We start from the raw sequence: 19,169 nt of genomic DNA, 5'->3' as shown, positions 1-19,169 counted from the left end.
ATAGTATCCTGATATTATCCTTTTTATTTCAGCTGGTTCTGTTGTGATGTCACCCATTTCATTTCTTATTCGTGTTATTTGTATTCTCTCCTGAATTGGGAGTCTTCTGATAGAAGTTTTTCTCCAGAGCTTTTGTAAGTCTCCTTATAATGGACTCCAATCGTATAACTAGTTTGGTCAGAAATGCCATTTCCTCCACTCTTAAAAAGCTAAGAGTGAGAAAACAATTATGGGATATGATGTGCAAGACAAAAATACAGACTATTCCAAATTAAAAACTAAATTTACTTTAAAAACCAGCTCTATTTGCTCAAGGTGACTCCTTGGAAACACCTTCAAACCTCTAGTTAAATCAGGTTTATTATTACCCAAAACACTGTCCCTTCTCTCAGGAGCCAGGAAGGAAGCAGAATTTTAAGTTTTGGGAAGTGAATTGCTACCAGCCTAATAGCCCTAATCGGGAGCAATCAGACCACAGGCTCCTTGTAGGACGGAGATTACATGTTCATCACCTTCACATATGCTGAACACATATCCTTCCACATGGCAGGGGATCATATATTTGTTTAATTAAGTGGTATCTTGAACAAACTTGAAAGAATTGATTAATTTAATGAACCAACATTTATTGAGTGCCTACTATGGAACAGGTTTGTTTTAGATCTAGACACTGGGTTAGAGAAAGAGCAAAATAAATTTCTGGACTCAAGGAGACTACATTTTAGTAGGAGAGACAGTAGGTAACCAATCAACCAAATAAATATAATGACAAGTAGAGGTATGTGAGAATGATTATACAAGAGACTAGAATTTGTATGGAGTACAGTTTTAGGTAGAATAGTTAGAGTAGACAGCTCTGAAGAGGTAATTTTAAGTAAATGCTGCTGTGAAGGGAAAAAGTGAGCTGTTCAAAGGAGAGATTGGCCGAACAGAGAGAACAGGAAGTCAGAGGCCCTGAGGAAGAAGAATGCCTGGTAACATCAGGATAGATATTTAAGAACTAACATGAATTGATTCAGGCAGAGTTGATCAGGGAGGAAGAACAGATGCTTTGAGTGATACAGCCTACAGGCTGCCATCTCAGTCCCAAGAAGGAACAAATTTGCCTCATCTGGTCCCCAATAAGCTTAGAGGTTCCAAAGGGGAAGGAGGCTGACTGCGTTTAGAATACCAGGCCTCTCTCTCCTAGGCGCTCAAGCTTCAAGAGACTTTGCCCTGTTCCCAGCACCTTGACATTATTCATTCAACAACTTGCAATAATTAGAAAGTTCTTGTTATATGCCAGATACTAAACAATTACTCATGATCATGGCTTGGCATAGAAATTGGAAAAATTTCTTTGGATTTATTTTCCTGGGAGATAATTATCACAGTGGTAAGTGGTGCTAAGTCATCTAGTCCTGTTGCAGGCTTGGACTATCCTAGGATGGAACTGGCTGTTCCTTATTTCCTTATTACTGGTTCCTTTTCTTGGAGTAATCTAGGGCTTTGTCCTTGGTTCTTTTCTCTTTTGTATACTCTTTTTTTTTGGTTATCTCATAGTCTCATAAATAACATGTGACCCTCCCCTTTGCTCACCTCATTCTAATCACACGGACCTCTCTGCCTTAGACTTTGGCCAGGTGTTCTGCCATCCTAAAGCCCATGCCCTCACCATTCCCTCTTTCTGGATTCTCTTCCCCTAGCTACCTTTTGACCATGTTGTTGTTGTCATGTGCCGTCGAGTCGGATCCGACTCATAGCGACCCCTCCTTGGGTTTCCCAGGCAGTATAACTACGGAAGTAGATTGCTCAACCTTCCTTCCGAGGAGTGGCTGATGGGTTTGAACTGCCAGCCTTCTGGTTAGCAGTCAAGTGCCTTAGGCATTACATTACCAAAGTTTTGAGAGTTACCTCACGATACAGATCAACTTCCACACAACGTGCCACTGTGTTAGCTGGTTTCCATCTGGATATATTAATTCTGGTGTGTGTGTGTGTGTGTGTGTGTGTGCGTGCGTGCTTTGGGAAATTTTCAAAGTCATAATTTAATCAAAGTTATAAGATCCTGAATTGGGCATCTTCTGATAAAGAGTTTTTCTCCATATCTTTTAATGCAAGTGTCCTTATAATGCATGACTAACTTATCTTTGAAATCTTTGTTCATGTATCTCCTTGTCAGTGAGGCTTATCTGAATATCCTTTACAAAATAGAAAACACCACTCCCAATCTCTCTTTTATTGAGTAATCCTTAATCACCACCTAAAATATTATAAAATTTACTTATTGTTTGTTGTTATTTGGCTGTCTGTCTCCTCTCAGTAGGTCAGCTCTGCAGGGACATGGAGTTTTGTTCACTCGTGTAATCTCTAGTACCTAAACTAGTGTGTGATAGGTACTCAGTCAATATTTGTTTTGTGAATTATTTTTATATAGATATGCTGTTCTTCCCACCAGACTGCAGATTAAATTGAATGCAATTTCTTGCATCTAGGCCTTCAATCATTGTATTTTTAAGGGACTGGCTGTTTAGCTGGGAGGATGCACTAATTGCTAGCTGTTGTTGTTGTTTTTAATTTTCTCATCTAGTTTCCAATTCATGGAAACTTTTGCAGAAGGTCATTATTATTGACCTCTTGTTGAAGTATAGCAGACTTATAGAAGAATACATCTATCATAATTGCACAACTTGTTTTAATTTCACAAAATGAAGTCACCCATATAACCATCAACCACATAAAGAAACAGCATTACCAGCTCCTAGCTGCTCCTCACGCTTCTGTTCCTGACTTGTAACATCACAGATTAGTTGGAGCACATGTTATTTTAAATATTAAGTTTTCAACATGTTAAAAAATGCTGTATGAAACTGATCTTATAAAATTGATCCAATTTCCCCCTTTTTCATGCTGACAAAGAAAACGTAAAAATGGAGCTTGTTTTAAAAAGCACAAACAGAATTTATTGAAGCTCATGCTTTAAGATAAACTTTCTGGTGAAAATCAATTAAATATAGATATTGCATGTGTCTACTTTTACCTTATGTATATGTAGGAAGGATTGTGAGTTACTTTTTTTTTTTTTAATCAAAAATATATGTTAAATGTTTAAGATTCTTTTATGCTTTATTGGCTTATGATATTGATGTAAGAGGAAGCTTGCTGAAGAATGATTTCATTTAACCTTAAGGGTGAGGAACTTGCACATAAGTGGGTGAGCTGTTATTCTTCATCCTCTCACATCCCCAGGTCTATTCTCAGCACTTCTCTTCCCAGCGTGAGCAGATGACTCAGACTTCCATAGTACCTATTCCTACTGCTTCTCACCTTTCCCTCAACCCATACCTCTGACCTCATGGAGAATTCCATATGAGCAATTAATGAGGGGGCAGGAGGACTTTGGCCTGGATTAAGAATATAGCTGAATGGAGTCACTCTGCAAGTCAGAAGGAAATCTCCCAGTGGACAGACTTTTGAAAGTACTTCTGACTGACCACTTGACATGAAAGGAGAGTTATCCTGAAGTTTCTGAAATACCCTGATTCATGGCAGTGGATAATGGGTTAGTCAACTTATCTAGGACTTGGTAATTTCTAAACACAACTAGGAGACTGGTGCCAAGATTGCCTAAAGGGAATTATATGATGGAACTCTAAGAATGGCCACCATCTATGAAGATATTTAAGCCTCATGCAAATGCCTCTTTCTAGGCTATCCACTGCAGAAAAGGCTAAATAAAAGAGGCATCCAAGACGCCCCATCTCGGATCTATGTAGGAGATCCTGGATTGAGAGGGAGAACAATGTGAAACAAAACTCAAAACCATTTGGAGGAAAAAAAAAAGGTGGGGACCTGGTTTCCTGGTCCGATAGAGCCTGGTGGAACCACTGAGACTATGGCCCCTAGCTGCCCTTCAGGTCTGGAATTGAACCCACACCTGTGGTTTCCAGCCAAACAAAATACAGGCATGTGAGTTAAACATTTACCTCAAGTAGATACACACCTTGGAGAGAACAATCATGGGAGAAAGAAGGGCTTCTTATGCACAGGGAGACAGCTCAGGGGGCCGGAGAGTATGGAGGGATGGACACTGGGAAGAGATAACTATGGGGAGGAAGTGGGAGGGGAGTTGTTGCATTGTGGTAAACTGTGGTCAATGACATGAGACAAAGTATATGTGAACTTCTATATGGAAAGTGAATTTGCTCTGTAAATCTTCACCCAAATCACAATTTAAAAAAAAAAAGATGCCCCATCTCTTGGTTAATCAGCAAGTCTCCTTCTCTGACCATCAGAATGCTTGTTCAAATGACCCAAGTGTCAAATGAGAACAAGGATAGAGACAACCTATAAACCAAAAAAAACCAAAGTCACTGCTGTGGAGTCAGATGCAACTCATAGCGACCCCTCATTGGGTTTCCGAGGTGGTATCACTACAGAAGTAGATTGCCCAACCTACCCTCTGAGGAGTGGCTGGTGGGTTTGAACCGCTAGCCATCTGGTTAGCAGTCAAATGCCTTAAGCACTACGCCCTATAGGAACAATAGTATGGACTTCCTTTCACCACAGTTGACCTGGCCACTGCCATTGTTGAGTGCTCAACTTGCTAAAACAGAAGCCAAACTTCTGTTTTAGCTAGTTGGGCACTAATTTGGTACCAGCCATCCAGGCTGATTATTTGGACCACTCCAATATGGAAGGGGCAATAACTTATCTTCATGGGAATAGTTTCCTATTCTGCAGAGTGATTTCCCTACCCTGCTCATGATGCTTCCTCCAGCACCACCATATGTGTTTGACAGACTACCTTATTCACATCCATGGAATCACATACATCATTGCTTCTGACTAAATGATTCATTTGCAGTGAAATAACTGTGGCACTGAGCTCCCACCTGTAGAATTCATTGTTCTGACATCACCTGGAATCAGCTAGCTTGATGGAATGATGGATGGAGTTACTTTTGAAGGTTTAGTTATAGCACCAGCAAGAGACAACATCTTGTGAGACTGGGATATTGTCCTTTAATTGGCTTATGCCTAAAATCAGTGGTCAATATAGCATGCTGAAGACACAGTTCTAGGAATGAAGAAGTGGAGATGGGAGTGGATTTTCTCACTATTGCAGTTAATAATCCACTGCAAGGGTATTTTTTCTTGTCCTTGAAACATTGAATCTAGTGGGTTTGAGCTCCTCATGTCAAATGGAAACGAGTATTTCTACTAGGAAACTCTGATGGAGAGGTATTTTTTCTGTGAGGAAACTGAAGGGAAGAGAGGAATATTTCCATTAGGAAAGACTGAGAATGTTCCCTAGCCATTTCAGACTGTTCATGCCTCTGCTCAAGGGCAGAGAATTAGGTTTCTGTACTGGCCAGGGCGATTGATTCTGGTTATCAAAGAGAAATTGGATCATTGCTATAAAATGGGGACAGCACTGTATCCGGAGCCCAAGGGATTCATTGCACACCCATGTCCCATAGTACTGGTCAGTGGAAAACAGTGGCAACCCAATAAAAATGGAACCACTAAGACCCTGGGTCTTGTGAGAATAAAGGTTTGGCTCACCTCATCAGGTAAGAACACCCTACCTGCCAAGGTTCTAATTGAGTGCAAGGGAACCATGGAATGAATTACAGAAGAAGGAAATCAGGATTATCAATTTAGGACAACTCAGATGTGGGGCTGTAGTAGCTGTATTTTATTTCAATTGTTTCTTTCTCTCCCTTTCCTGCATAACTTTTATGAAAAGTCCTGCTGAGGGTTAATGTGACTGTTTAGGCTTGTTCCAGGAATGAGTATGACTGAACCCTATCACCTTACAAGGATATATGGTGGCTGATGAGAGTTGGTGTTTTCCCTGTGTTGAGGACCTGAGTTTCTTCAGTCAAGTGAAGGGTTACAGTGGACTCTGAGCTGCAACAGAATTGCCTGGATTGGTTATTCCCAGTCCGTTCTCTGCTCTTTCAAGTCTTGCTCTGTAGCCTGGAGGCTGACCTCTACTGAATCTGATATTCCACTTGGTTTTCCTTGCCCTCTGGCAAAGATGCTGGGGCAAGAGGAAAGTGAGGTCAGGGATCTGACTCCCTCTTCCAACCCTTCCCTTCCTTTCCACAGTTCAGGCAGAAGTCCCAGCTGCCAGCCAGGGCCCTGTCCTACACAGTTCCAGTGTTCACCAGGCTGGTCACACCATTCCCTCCCCATGCAAGCCTGCAGGCCTTGGGCACTAAGGGCTAATCCTCAGCTCTTGTCAGTTCCATTAACTCTGCCTACACCTCTGTAAATAATCTCTGCATGAAATTCTTTTCAGTTAAACCCTTCTGAGTGTTCCATCTGTTTCCTGCTAAAACCTCAATGGATATAGCAGGAAAATAACCTGGAAAGGAGAAAGCTGCAAAGTTCAGCTATTATAAAGTGGGAGAAATTTTGAGGCTGTAAGACTGGCATGTTACAATAAGACAGAAGAAGATGAATTTTCATTGGCTGAAATTGGCCAAGATAAAAACAATCTCTACTGGCCATTGTTCATGGTTTATTATTATTATTATTATTATTATTATTATTATTATTATTTTATACAAAAGCTGTTGTTAAGTAGTAAAAAAGGCTGTTTAACTAATTGCAATGTCTTAGGGACTGGGGGGCTTCCCAGGACATAGGATTTTCAGTACTAAAATTGGGACAGTCCTAGGCAAGCAAGAACAAATGGTCATCTTAACTTGTGCCTATCATAAGGACCTCTGTGTCCTGCCTAGTTGTCCCTGCTGAAGGGATGATCTAGGCGAAAGCACACTGTTCTAGAACCATGTGCTGCCTCCTCTCCATCTTCACAGATGGAGACACAGACATCACTTATCTACCATGGCACTCTTTCTCATTAATTCTACATGCAGTCTGAGACTCCCTCTCAACACAGTGGTTCAAGCAGCCAGTATCAATTGATCAGAATTGGAATGCCACACAAAAACCTGGTACCACTGAATTAGAGCTTTGGCCCCAAACTCAAACACTGAGCTGGGCAAGAGGAGCCTCAAGAACTCTTGCAGTCCTTATGGCCTCAGGCCCTGCTGAAAAAGATGGCTGTGTTGCCTCTTTGGTTCCTTTGCACTTGGCCAACAACCTGATCTTGATCCTCTCTGTTTCCCCACTCTACTGTAAATCCTTCAAATGGTGAGGTTGCATTGCAAGAACAGCAACTCACACCATTGTTACATCAACAATATGTTCATGTGGTTCTTAGTGCTTTGCTTGTTTTTTATTGCCTGTATTTGAGAGGCTGGGTCATGCACATGGTTGAGCACTCAACTACTAGCTGAAAAGTTGGAGGTTTGAACCCACCCAAAGGTACCTTGAAAGACAGGCCTGGCAATCTGGTTCCAAAGGGTTACAACCTTGAAAAATCTCTGGAGCAATCCTACTCTTCACACATGGGATTGCCATGAGTCAGAATCAACTCGATGGCAACTGACAACTAACAACGCATTTTAGAGATGAGGAATTAGAGTTATGTGACTTAACTGACTTGCCTTGGGTCACACAGGTACCATTTAACAGAATTAGGATACAGATCCAGTCAATCAGGCTCTGAAATCTCTTTAGAGCTGCATTTCATGGCTTTTACTTTGTTCACCTGTGTATTCTCGACATTTGGCTCAGAGCTTCACAGTTAGCACCCAATAATTAAATATGTGCCTAAAATTGTTAAATGAAGACAAATCCCCTAACACACTAAATTTCTCCTTTTCCAGATCCCCTTGTTCTTGGGTCCTGCTAGGACTTCTAAGCAATGGTAACATTTGACTTAACAACATGGGAGAAAAAACTAGCAGAGAATGGTCCGCTGTAATGTGCGTTCAATTCCTGGCTTTATCAGTACTGGCCTTGTGACCTCAGTCTCTTAATATATAAAGTGGAAATCACAATGGTATTTTCCTCAGAGTTATGGTACTAAATGAGAGTCAAAAACTTAACAATAAACATTTAATACGTGTTAGTTTTGATTATTTGAATTGTTATTATTACACACCCATATAAAGTTAGTAGCTGTAACAGAAAAGGAAAAATGTCCCACTCCCAGAGCAATCCTTTTACTTCTCTTAGTTCCATCATTCCCTCGGAAAGAGATATAGTTCCTTGGAGTCTTTGTACACTTAAGTTTCTTCTCCTTGAGGACTGAGGGGAAGGAAAGAAATCCTTGAGCTCCCTCTAGAGGCTACACTGTACTCTTACATTCAAAATCTTCAATGACTTCCCAGGATCTTCTCTGGTATTAAGTTTGTTCTTTCAAGTGTTTGTTTTTCCTTCTGTGCTGGGTATTTTTGGCTTGTCCCTCCAGATCTGCTCTCCAGCCTTTCCACTCTGCTCTGCTAGTGCAGTACCTAAGGCATTTGACTGCTAACCAGAAGGTTGGCAGTTCAAACCCACAAGCCTGTCTGAGGAAGGAAGATGAGGCATTCTACTTCAGTGAAGATTTACCGCCTTGGAAACCCAGTGGGGGTCGTTATGAGTCAGAATTGACTCGAAGGCAATGGGTTTGGTTTTCTAGTGGGTTCTGGGCTCCAGGAGGCTGACTCTATAGACCACAATCATAGCTTTCTTGCTCTCTGACAGTTAACTTATGAAAGCCATTGGTATTGAAGAGAAGGAGAGAACTTGAGGCATTATTTTGCTAGATGTCTTCCAGCCTGGGCACTAAAAGCTGGCAACACCCTTCTACCAAAGGCCACAGCTCCTACTATGCAGATGACAAGATCTCCGGCTCACTCCTGTTGGTTCCTCACTTTCCCACTTTAGACATAAGGATGGAAATGGCTTCCTGCTATTGTTAGCCCCATGGCACAGCACAGATCTGGTTTATTTCCCTTAATTCTACCCACACCTTTATAAATTGTCCATTTATTAAATTCTGCTCAATTTCCCTGCTTGAGTATGCCATCTGGTTCCTGTCAAGAAAAAAAAAAAGTTCCTGTCTAGCCAGTTCCAACTCATAGCAACCTCATGTGTGTCAGAGTAGAACTGGGGTCCATAACATTTCCAATGGATGATTTTTCAGAAGCAGATTGCAAGGCTTTCTTCCAAGGTATCCCTGGGTAGCTTCTAACCTCTGACCTTTTGGTTAGTAGCTGAGTGTATTAACCATTTGCACCACCAAGGACTCCCAATGTCCAAAGTCCTTTGCTAAGCAGTCTCATTTCATTTCTCTCCCTCAACAGGCCTCCTACTTTCCCAGTACCCTGTGCTCCAACAAGCCAACTACTTGTAGTTCCTGTAATATAATCATGCTGCTTAGTGTCCCAGGATTCCCCTATTCATTCATTCATCTACAGGACCCAGGCCCACCCCACTTTACATCTCACTCCCAACTACTATCTAACCCCAAACCCTATTGCTCTTTAAAGAGTATTTAAAGAGACAACTCTTATGTTCAGTCTTCCTGATTGCCTGTACTAGGCAATTTTCCCCCTATCTCACTGGCATCTGTCCCATTTCTATCCTATCAGGAATTAGCTATGAATTTTGGTTGGATTTACTTTTCTAGTTTCTATGGAGGATCCATTGTGTTCCATGGAATGAATTACTTGACAATTTGGGCCTAACCCACCTTTGTTGTTGTTCTTATGTGCCATTGAACTGGCTCTGATCCATGTTGACACTGTGTGTAATCGAACAAAATGTTGCCTGGTCCTGTGCCATTTTTATGACTGTCGGTATGTCTGAGTCCACTATTGTAGCTATTATGTCATTCTAGATCACTGAAAGTTTCCCTCATTTCACTGACTTTCTATTTTACCAACTATATGTCCTTTTCTAGTGATTGGTCATATTTCCTTGGACATAGGAATTCCTTCATAGGTGTTCTTCTCAACAGGAATCTGAGAAACTTTGTTGTTGGTTGTAGGAAGTGGTGGTTTCTTCATAGCAAGTGAATGGGGAGTGTGTAGTTACACTTGCTGCCAGGAGCCATCCTGTAGCCAAGGGTGAATACGAGACAGAGGAAGAAGCAAAAAAGGTGGGAGGACAGAGTCTAGAGAATCACTGGGAAATAGAGCTGCAACTGTGATCAAACTGTGCTTGACAATAAGCCAGTTTGAACTGCGATTTCTATAACAGGAACTAAAAGTATCTATTATGTTTATGCTGCTGTTGTTGTTGTTAGGTGCTGTGGAGTTGTCTCCAACTCAGAGCAACCTTAGGTACAACAGAGCTAAATACTGCCTGGTCCTGTGCCAGTCTCACAATTTTTGCTACACCTGAGCCCATTGTTGCAGCCAGTGTGTCCATCTCGCCTTCAATCCTCAAGGCCTTCCCCTTTTTCGCTGACCCTCCACTTCACCAAGCATGATATCCTTCTCTAGGCAATGGTCCCTTCTGAAAACATGAACAAAGTAGGTGAGATGAAGTCTGGCCATTCTTGCTTTGTTTATGTCAAAGAAGCAATATTTGTAGGGTGCAGTTAGAAAATAACTATTTACCTCTTGCCCATTCAAACCCACCTTCTCCTCTGCCCTTGGATGAAACCCTCTACCTTATCTGCTCTTTCACTGATATGAAAATGTCTTCTAGTCACTTCTCATTATAAAACCGGTTTATTTCAGTAATTAAAGTGTCCATCTCTAGTAGCTCTGGGGGCATAGTGCCTAACGCATTTATTTGACTGCTAACCAGAAGGCTGGCAGTTCAAACCCACCAGCCACTGCTTGCAAGGAAGCCTGGACAATCTATTTCCGTAGAGATACTACCTTGGAAGCCCAAGGAGGGGTCGCTATGAGTTGGGATAGACTTGATGGCAGTGAGTTTGGGTTGGGGTTTTTTTTTTTTTTTTTTTTTTTTGAGGTAATAGTGAATTATCTGAACTTCATTTAGAATTAAAGATCTGCCCCCTCCCACCACCAGCCTGCTCAGCAAGAATCTACAGTGAGGCTTGAATGGGAAGGGTGATGGTGGCCTTTTTCTCTATTTTCCCCTCTTTCCCTGCTAACTAAGGAGCTCTGGTGGTACAGTGGTTAAGGCACTTGGCTGCTAACCAAAAAGTTAGTGGTTCAAACCTACCAGCCACTAGGTGGAAGAAAAATGAGGCAGTCTGATTCTGTAAAGATTTATAGCCTTAGAAACCCAATGGGGGTTGCTATGAGTCGCAATGGACTCAATGGCAGTGAGTTTGGTTTGGTTTTGGTTACCTACTTACTAGGAGGTTTCTGGCTCTTTCCAGGTTGAAATAGAGGAGGAATGGAACAAGGAATCTTATTCAGTAAGCTGTCTTGGTTCCCTCTTTAATTGTTTAAAACCGAGTCTCTCTGGAGTTGATGGAGCTCGGAGACAACTGTTGTTATGAGTACTTTTGTGGGTTGTCAGAACACTCTCTGGGAACATTCAGCTGTCCTCCCTGTGATGTGGGCAGTGCCTTTTTCTCTGTATGTCACTCTCATTTCCTTCCCAGTTCCAGAACTGTGGCAGCCAATCCTGTTGGGTTTGCTGCATCGGTCTAGGTTCTCTCGGGCTACAAGCTGGCTCTCTCCTTCTCACATGGCTCACATCTGGTCCTGGAGAGAGACTTGTGCATCCTCACTCCCATCCTCAGTGGGAGAACAGTGTGCTCCCCAGGCAGCTTGGAATCTCCTCTCCCTGTCCTCATAGCTGCCAGCCAAATGCAAACCTCTTGCCTTTTGATTTTATAGGCATGTGTCATAAGTCAGTCCACTGCACTTAGCAAACCCCACGAGGTACATATCTCAATGATCATCTAACCTCCTCTAGGACAGGCTCAAGGGGAGGGGAGGAGATATTTCCATCCTTCCTTCTTGAGGTAGGTAGGAGGGCCAAAGCACAAAATACTTACAGTGTTTTTTATTTTTTTCTTTTAATTGTGTTTTGGGTGAAAGTTTACAGAGCAAATTCATTTTCTATATAACAGTTAATACACATTTTGTTTCATGACATTGACTGCAATTCCCACAATGTAACAGCTCTCTTCCCGCTTCCTCCCTGTAGTTACCTCTTCCCTGTGTCCTTCTTTGCTATGCATTGTTGCCCACCACCCCAAGCTATCTCCCTGTGCAAACACTGCCCTTCTGTTAATTAAATAATTAATTGTGCTAAGGAGTATATCTACCTGATATAAATGTCCCCCCTATATGTCTGTTTGTTTTGGGGCTAGAATCCACAGGAGTGAGTTCAGTTCCAGACTAGGGGCCACGGGGGGGCAGGGGGTTGTCTCACTGGGCTCTATCAGACCAGTAAACCTGGTCTTTCTTTGTGTGATTTTGAGTTTTGTTCCACATTGTTGTCCCACTCTATCCAGGATCTCTTGCACTGATCCCTTTCTGAGTGGTTGACAGTGGTAGCTGGGTACCATCTAGCTCCTCTGGTCTCATGTCATATAGGCTGAGGATCACATGGTCTACTAGTCCCTTAGCTAATTGTTTCCATGTGTCTTTGGTTTTCTTCATTCTTCTTTGCTCTGGACAAGGAGAGCCCCATTGTTGCATCTAGATGGATGGCAGCTTGCAAGCTTTTAAGACCCCAGTCACTACTCACCAAAGTAGAATGTAGAACAATTTTTTTTTTTTTAATTTTGATTGTGATTTGGGTGAAAATGTACAGAGCACATTCATTTTCCATACAACGGTTCATACACATTCTGTTTCATGACATTGACTGCAATTCTCCATGATGTAATAGTTCTTCCCACTTTGCCCTGTAGTTTTTTTCCCAATCTCTAGGTTCTCTTTTACTCTTTTGGAGAACTCTTGGGAAGCACATAAAAATTTAATTTTCAGATGTCCCAATCATCTACATTATCTTCTGCTGCTTGTGCATTTTGGCTTATGACTCATAGTCCATTTATGACATAAATTAGGGCCCCTAAGTTTGCTTCTATTTTTTCCTTGATGGACTTTATAGTTTTAGGTTTCTCATTTAAGTCTTTGATCCACCTGGAGTTAGTTTTTGTGTATGGTGTGAAGTATAGATCTTGTTTCATTTTTTTGCAAATGGATAACCAGTCTTGCCAACACCATTTGTTAAAGAGACTATCTCTTCCTCATTTAATGGATTATGGCCTTTTGTCAAAAATCAGCTGACCATAGGCCAATGGGTCTATTTCTGGGTTCTCAATTCTATTCCACTGGTCTATGTGTCTGTCGTTGTACCAATACCAGGCTGTTTTGACTACTGTGGCTGTGGAGTAGGTTTTGAGATCCGGGAATATGAGACCTTCTGCTTTGTTCTTCCTCTTCAATAGTGCTTTACTTATCCGAAGTCTCTTTCCTTTCCATATAAAATTAATGATTGGTTTTCCCATATCCTTAAAGACTGTTGATGGGATATGGATTGGGATTGCATTGTATGTATAGGTTGCTTTGAGTTGTACTGAAATTTTCACAATACTCAATCTTTCTATCCACGAGCATTGTATGTTCTTCCATTTATGTAGATCTCTTATGGTTTCTTGAAGTAGTGTTTTGTAGTCTTCTTTGTACAGGTCTTTTGTGTCCCTAGTAAGATTTATTCCCAAGTATTTTATTTTTTTGGTAGCTATTGTAAATGGTATTGATTTCTTTTTCAGAAATCTCTTTGCTAGTGTAGAAGAATCCAGCTGAGTTTTGTATGTTGATCTTGTATCCTGTCACTATCCTAAATCTGTCAATTAGTTCCAGTAGTTTTTTTTGCTGACTCTCTGGGGTTTTCTGGGTATAGGATCATATCATCAGCAAATAGGGATAGTTTTACTTCTTCCCTACCAATTTTGATGCGTTTGATTTCCCTTTGTTGCTTATTGCCCTGGCTAGGACTTCGAATATACAATGTTGAATAGAAGTGGTCATAGAGGGTATTCTTGTCTGGTTACCATTTCAAGGGGAATAGTTTCAGTCTCTCTCATTGAGAATAATGTTGGCTGTTGGTTTTGTATATATGCCCTTTATTATGTTGTGGAATGTCCCTTCTATTCTTAATTTGCTGAGAGATTTTTAAATCAAGAATGGGCATTAGATTTTATCAAATGCCTTTTCTACATCTATTGATATGATCATGTGGTTCTTTTCTTTATTTTACTTAGGTGATGGATTATGTTGATTGTTTTTCTAATGTCAAACCATCCTTGCATAACTGATATGAACTCCTTTTGGTCATAATGTATTATTTTTTTGTGATATGTTGTTGGGAGTCTATTGGCTATGATTTTGTAGAAGATTTTTGCATCTGTATTCATGAGGGATATTGCTCTGTAGTTTTCCTTTTTAGTGATGTCTTTTCCTGGTTTGGGTACATTGATTATGCTTGCTTCATAACATGGGTTTGGGAAGATTCCATCCTTTTCTGTTCTGGAATAGCTTGAGTAGGATTGGTGTCAGTTGTTTTCTGAACATTAGGTGGAATTCTCCAGTGAAACTTCTGGGCCAGGCCTTTTTTGTTGTTGTTGGTAATTTTTTTAATGAGCTGTTCAATTTCTTCTTTTGTTATGGGTCTGTTCAAATTTTCACCTGAGTCTGTTTTAGTTTAGTTAAGATGTATGTTTCTAGAAATCTGTCCATTTCTTCTTGATTTTCAAATTCATTGGAGTACAGTTCTTCATAGTATCCTGATATTTTTTACTTCAGTTCCTTCTGTTGTGACATTACCCAACTCGTTTCTTAGTCATGTTATTTGTATTCTCTCCCTCTTTTCCTTTGTTAAGTTTGCCAGTGGTTTGTCAATTTTATTAATCTTTTCAAAAAACCAACTTCTACTCTTGATTTTTTTCTATTGTCTATTTTCTGTTTAGGAGCTCTGGTAGTGTAATGCCTAAGGCACTTGATTGTTAACCAGAAGGCTGGTGGTTCAAACCCACCAGCCACTCCTTGGAAGGAAGATGGGGCAATCTACTTCCATAGTGATACTGCCTTGGAAACCCAAGGAGGGGTTGCTATGAGTCGGATCTGACTCCACGACACATAACAACAACAACAACAACATTTTCTGTTTAATGTATTGCTTATAGCATAAATCTTTATTATTTCTTTTCTTCTGGAGACTCTCAGCTCTTTTTGCGGCTTTTTTTCTTATTGTTGGAGATGCTGGGTTAAGATGTTGATTTTGTCTCTTTTTTCTTTTTTGATGTATGCATTTATTGCTATAAATTGGTCTCTGATCACTGTTTTTGTTGTGTCCCAAAGCCTTTGGTATGTTGTGTTTTTGTTCTCATTTGATTCAAGGAATTTTTTAATTTAATTTTTTTTTCTTCTATTACCCAGTAGTTTTTAAGGAGGGTGTTATTCAGTTTCCATGTGTTTGCTCTTTCTCCACTGATCTACTTATTGTTGATTTCTAATTTTATAGCATTGTGATCTGAGAAGATGCTTTGCAGTATTTCAATGTTTTTAAATTTATTAAAAACATTTATTAAGGCTTGCTTTATGGCCTAACACAGTCTATCATGGAGAATGTTCCATGTGCACTGTATATTGTATATTGTGCTGTTTTTGGGTGAAGTGCTCTGTAAATGTCTATAAGGTCATTTGGTGGATTGTATTGTTCAGTTCTTCTGCATCTTTGTTGAATTTCCTTCCAGTTGTTCTATCTTTCATTGAAAGTGGTGTATTAAAATCTCCTACTATTACTGTGGAGTCATCTATTTGTCTTTTCAATTCTGTTACAGTCTGATTTATGTATTTTGGGGCTCTTTTATTGGGTGCATACATATATATTATGGTTATGCCCTCTTGTTCGATTGATTCTTTAATCCTTATATAATGTCCTTCTTTGTCTTCTATGGTGGTTCTTGTCTTAAAGCCAAATTTATCAGTAATTAATATTGCCACTTCTGCTCTTCTTGGATTGCCATTTACTTGATATATCTTTTCCAACCTTTGATTTTTAGTCTATTTTTGTCTTTGTCTCTAAGGTGTGTTTCTTATAGACAGCATGTTGATGGGTTATGTTTTCTTATCCAGTCTGCAACCTTTCATCTCTTGAGTGGTGCATTTAATCCATTGACATTCAGTGTAATTATTGACAAGTATGAATATGTTGCTGTCATTTTGCTGTGTTTTTCATGGTGTTGCTGATTACTTGTTCCATATCATTTTCTGTGCTGAGCTCATTTTGTTTATGAATTGTGTTATCATTTCCTTCATTGCTATTGTTTTAGTATTTGCTAAATATTTATGCCTGTCCTCTTTTATTTTGATGCAAAGATTTATTATTTTTCTTTGACGTTACCCTGTGATATATAATTTCTTCCCAAGTTTAGAACAGTCCTTTCTATCTTGTAATTGTCTTGACTTCCTCACCATTTAGAAGTTGTGTAACTACACTATTTTTCTCCCTCTCTTTTTGGTTTGTAGTTTTCCTCATTTGCCAATCAATGTTTCTGGTTCTCTGTTTACATTCTTGTAAGCTTATTTTACTTTGGATACTTTCATAGGTGGGTTGGTTTCTGGGTTATGTCATCATGCGTTATTTATCATTGTTTGTTGTTTGCTGTTGTTGGTTCTCTGTCCAAAGGACTCCCTTTAGCATCTCTTGTAAGGTTGGTCTGGTTTTGACAAATTCTCTTTGTTTCTGCTTATCTGGAAATGTCCTAATTTCACCTTTGTATTTGAGGAACAATTTTGTTGGGTATATAATTCTTGATTGGAAATTTTTTTCTTTCAGGGTTTTATATATACCGTCTCATTGCCTTCTTGCCTGCATGCGAGCTTACTCTTATTGGTTGCCCCTTGTAGGTGACTTTGTTTTTCCCATGCTGCTTTCAGGATTCTTTCTTTGTCTTTGGTTTTGGTTAGTTTGATGATGATATGTCTTGGAGATTTTCTTTTGGGATCTATCCTCTTTGGGGTTCATTGAACTTCTTGAATGGATATATTCTTGCCTTTCATCATATGAAAGGAAATTCTCTTCCAACAAATCTTCCACAATTTTCTCTGTGGTTTTATTTGTCTCTTCCTGTTCTGAAATTCCAATTGCAAAAACACAACGCAATGCACTGTCATAAGTTGGATCCAACTCATAGTGACCCCTCTTGGGTTTCTGAGGTGATACTGAAGTAGATTGCCCAACCTTCCTTCTGAGGCTGGTGGGTTTGAACTGCCAGCCTTCTGGTTAGCAGTCAAATGCCTTAGGCACTGCACCACCACAGGTTATTCCTTTTGGTGGTATCCCACATGAATCTTAGGCTTTCCTCATTTTGTTTTGATCTTTTTTTCTGATCAATCCCTTACCAAAGTAGTATTGAAGGATTGAAGATCTTCAATCTCACTAATTCTATCTTCCAATGATTCAATTCTACTCTTTTGCCTGTTTGATGTGTTATCTATTTCTGAAATCTTAGTATTCATCTTCTGCATTTCTATCTGTAGATTTTGAATAATTTCTAATTTTTCATTTATTTCATTGTTTTGTTCTTGTATTGTCTTCCCAATTTGTTCAAGGGTTTTTGTGTGTTTTCCTTAATTTTGTCAATGTTTTCCTTGATCTGTTTCTCAAGCCATTGAAGGCACTTAAGTATAATTCTTTTAAATTCCTTATCAGGTCATTCCAATGCTCCTCAGGGATGTTTTCTGGGTCTGTGCCCTGGTCCCTTGTTTCTACTTTATCTTGCTTCTTTGTTTGTACTGTGATGGTCTGTTGTCTCTGAGATATTTTGACATTGTTGTATTTATATTTAATTTGTGATTGTATGTTGGAGTGATTCATTCAAGATTTTCATTTTCCTTGTTTTTTTTGGATGTATTTGAGTAAGAAGGGTACTGTGCTTCTCTACTCATTAGTAGGCAGCACTTAGGTACTCACCACCTGTCTCCTGGTGGGTGTGATAGAGAATGAGAATGGGTGCACAGACCTCTGTTCTTGGGAAGAGTAATTAAGGGTGAGTCAGGCTTGTATTGGCTGTTGTCTATTATTGGTTGGAGCAGAAGCAAGTGATAGCCCTCATTCAGTAGGTGGGACTGAAGGAGGGATGGATATTGTTGGGTCGTTTGGGCACAGTTACTATCTCCCAATCAGACAAAAACAATAATTAAAAAAAAGACACCAAAAAAGTAAAAACAAGAGGACAAAAAACACAAACCGTATAAACACACAGGAATAGTTGCAAAAAAAAAAAAAAAAAGAAAAGAAAAGCAATAAGTGAGAAGAAATATTTAAAGAAATGCTTTAAAAAGAAACATAAATAGAAAATGAGTGAAAAAAAAACCACAATAACTGGGGAGGGAGGAATAACAGAAAAGAATAATAGTAAAAGATTAATAAAAAAAAAATGAGAAGATTGCAAAAAGAAAAACAATGAATGGGAAGGTCCAAAAGAAAGAAAAAAGATAGTAACCAAAAAAGGGAAGGAAAAAGAACAAACCAACCAAAAAAAAAAAAAAAAAAAAAAACCCACCTGAACCCAGGAAGCGAAAAAGAAAGAATAAAAATTAAAAGGAAGAAAAAAAAAAGTGAGGGGGTGGGGGTGGGTCAGGGCACTCAGCTTCATGAGAACACACAAACTGGGATGGAATTCCTGCCAGTCCAGAAGGTGGGTGGAGGTGGGGTAACAAGGGAAATATCACACCTGTGTGCTTGCCTGTACTGTTTTCAGCAAGCATAGCCTATTCTTAGGTAGTTGGGATCAAAATGCTGTCACTTTAAATATCCAATATGGCTGCACTGCTCATGAATACTCAAAATGGCTGCATCCTCAGGACAGCCAAAAGTCCACAGATCTGTTTATCTCTTTATTTGCTATTTTCCTTTCTAGTCATTAGCTATCACAGCAGTTGTCCATGCAGCCCTTCAGGAACAGGGTTGATTTTCAGGTTACTGGCCCAGGTCCTCATACTACTTGTAAATATTCAACTGGCTGCATTTTCAGGATAGCTGACAGTCTCCAGTTACTTTGTCTCCTTATTCACTGTTTCATTCAGGTTCTTCTACTAATTGGTATTTAATCCACTTCAGTGTCTTTACTTTTAAAGCTCAGGGCTCCAGGATTATCTTCTGTATCTGTGTCAATTGGTTCCTCTTTGTTGAAGAGGGTCTGTGTAGCTTATCTGTCTATTCTGCCATCTTACTGGAAGTCCTCCTCTACAATGTTTATTATATTATTGTTTATTGCTTTCCCAAATAATTTACAAACTCAACCTTGAAATGGATGTTTGCCAAAAGTTGCAAACCAGTTTACTGCCTTCTCCTAGCTAGTCCTAAATAAGTCTCACAGCCCAATCCATTAG

This window comes from Orycteropus afer, unplaced genomic scaffold, assembly GCF_000298275.1.
Source record: "Orycteropus afer afer isolate SDZICR_OR568_19922 unplaced genomic scaffold, OryAfe1.0 scaffold00343, whole genome shotgun sequence".
Lineage (NCBI taxonomy): Eukaryota > Metazoa > Chordata > Mammalia > Tubulidentata > Orycteropodidae > Orycteropus > Orycteropus afer.
This window is presented reverse-complemented; position numbering follows the sequence as displayed.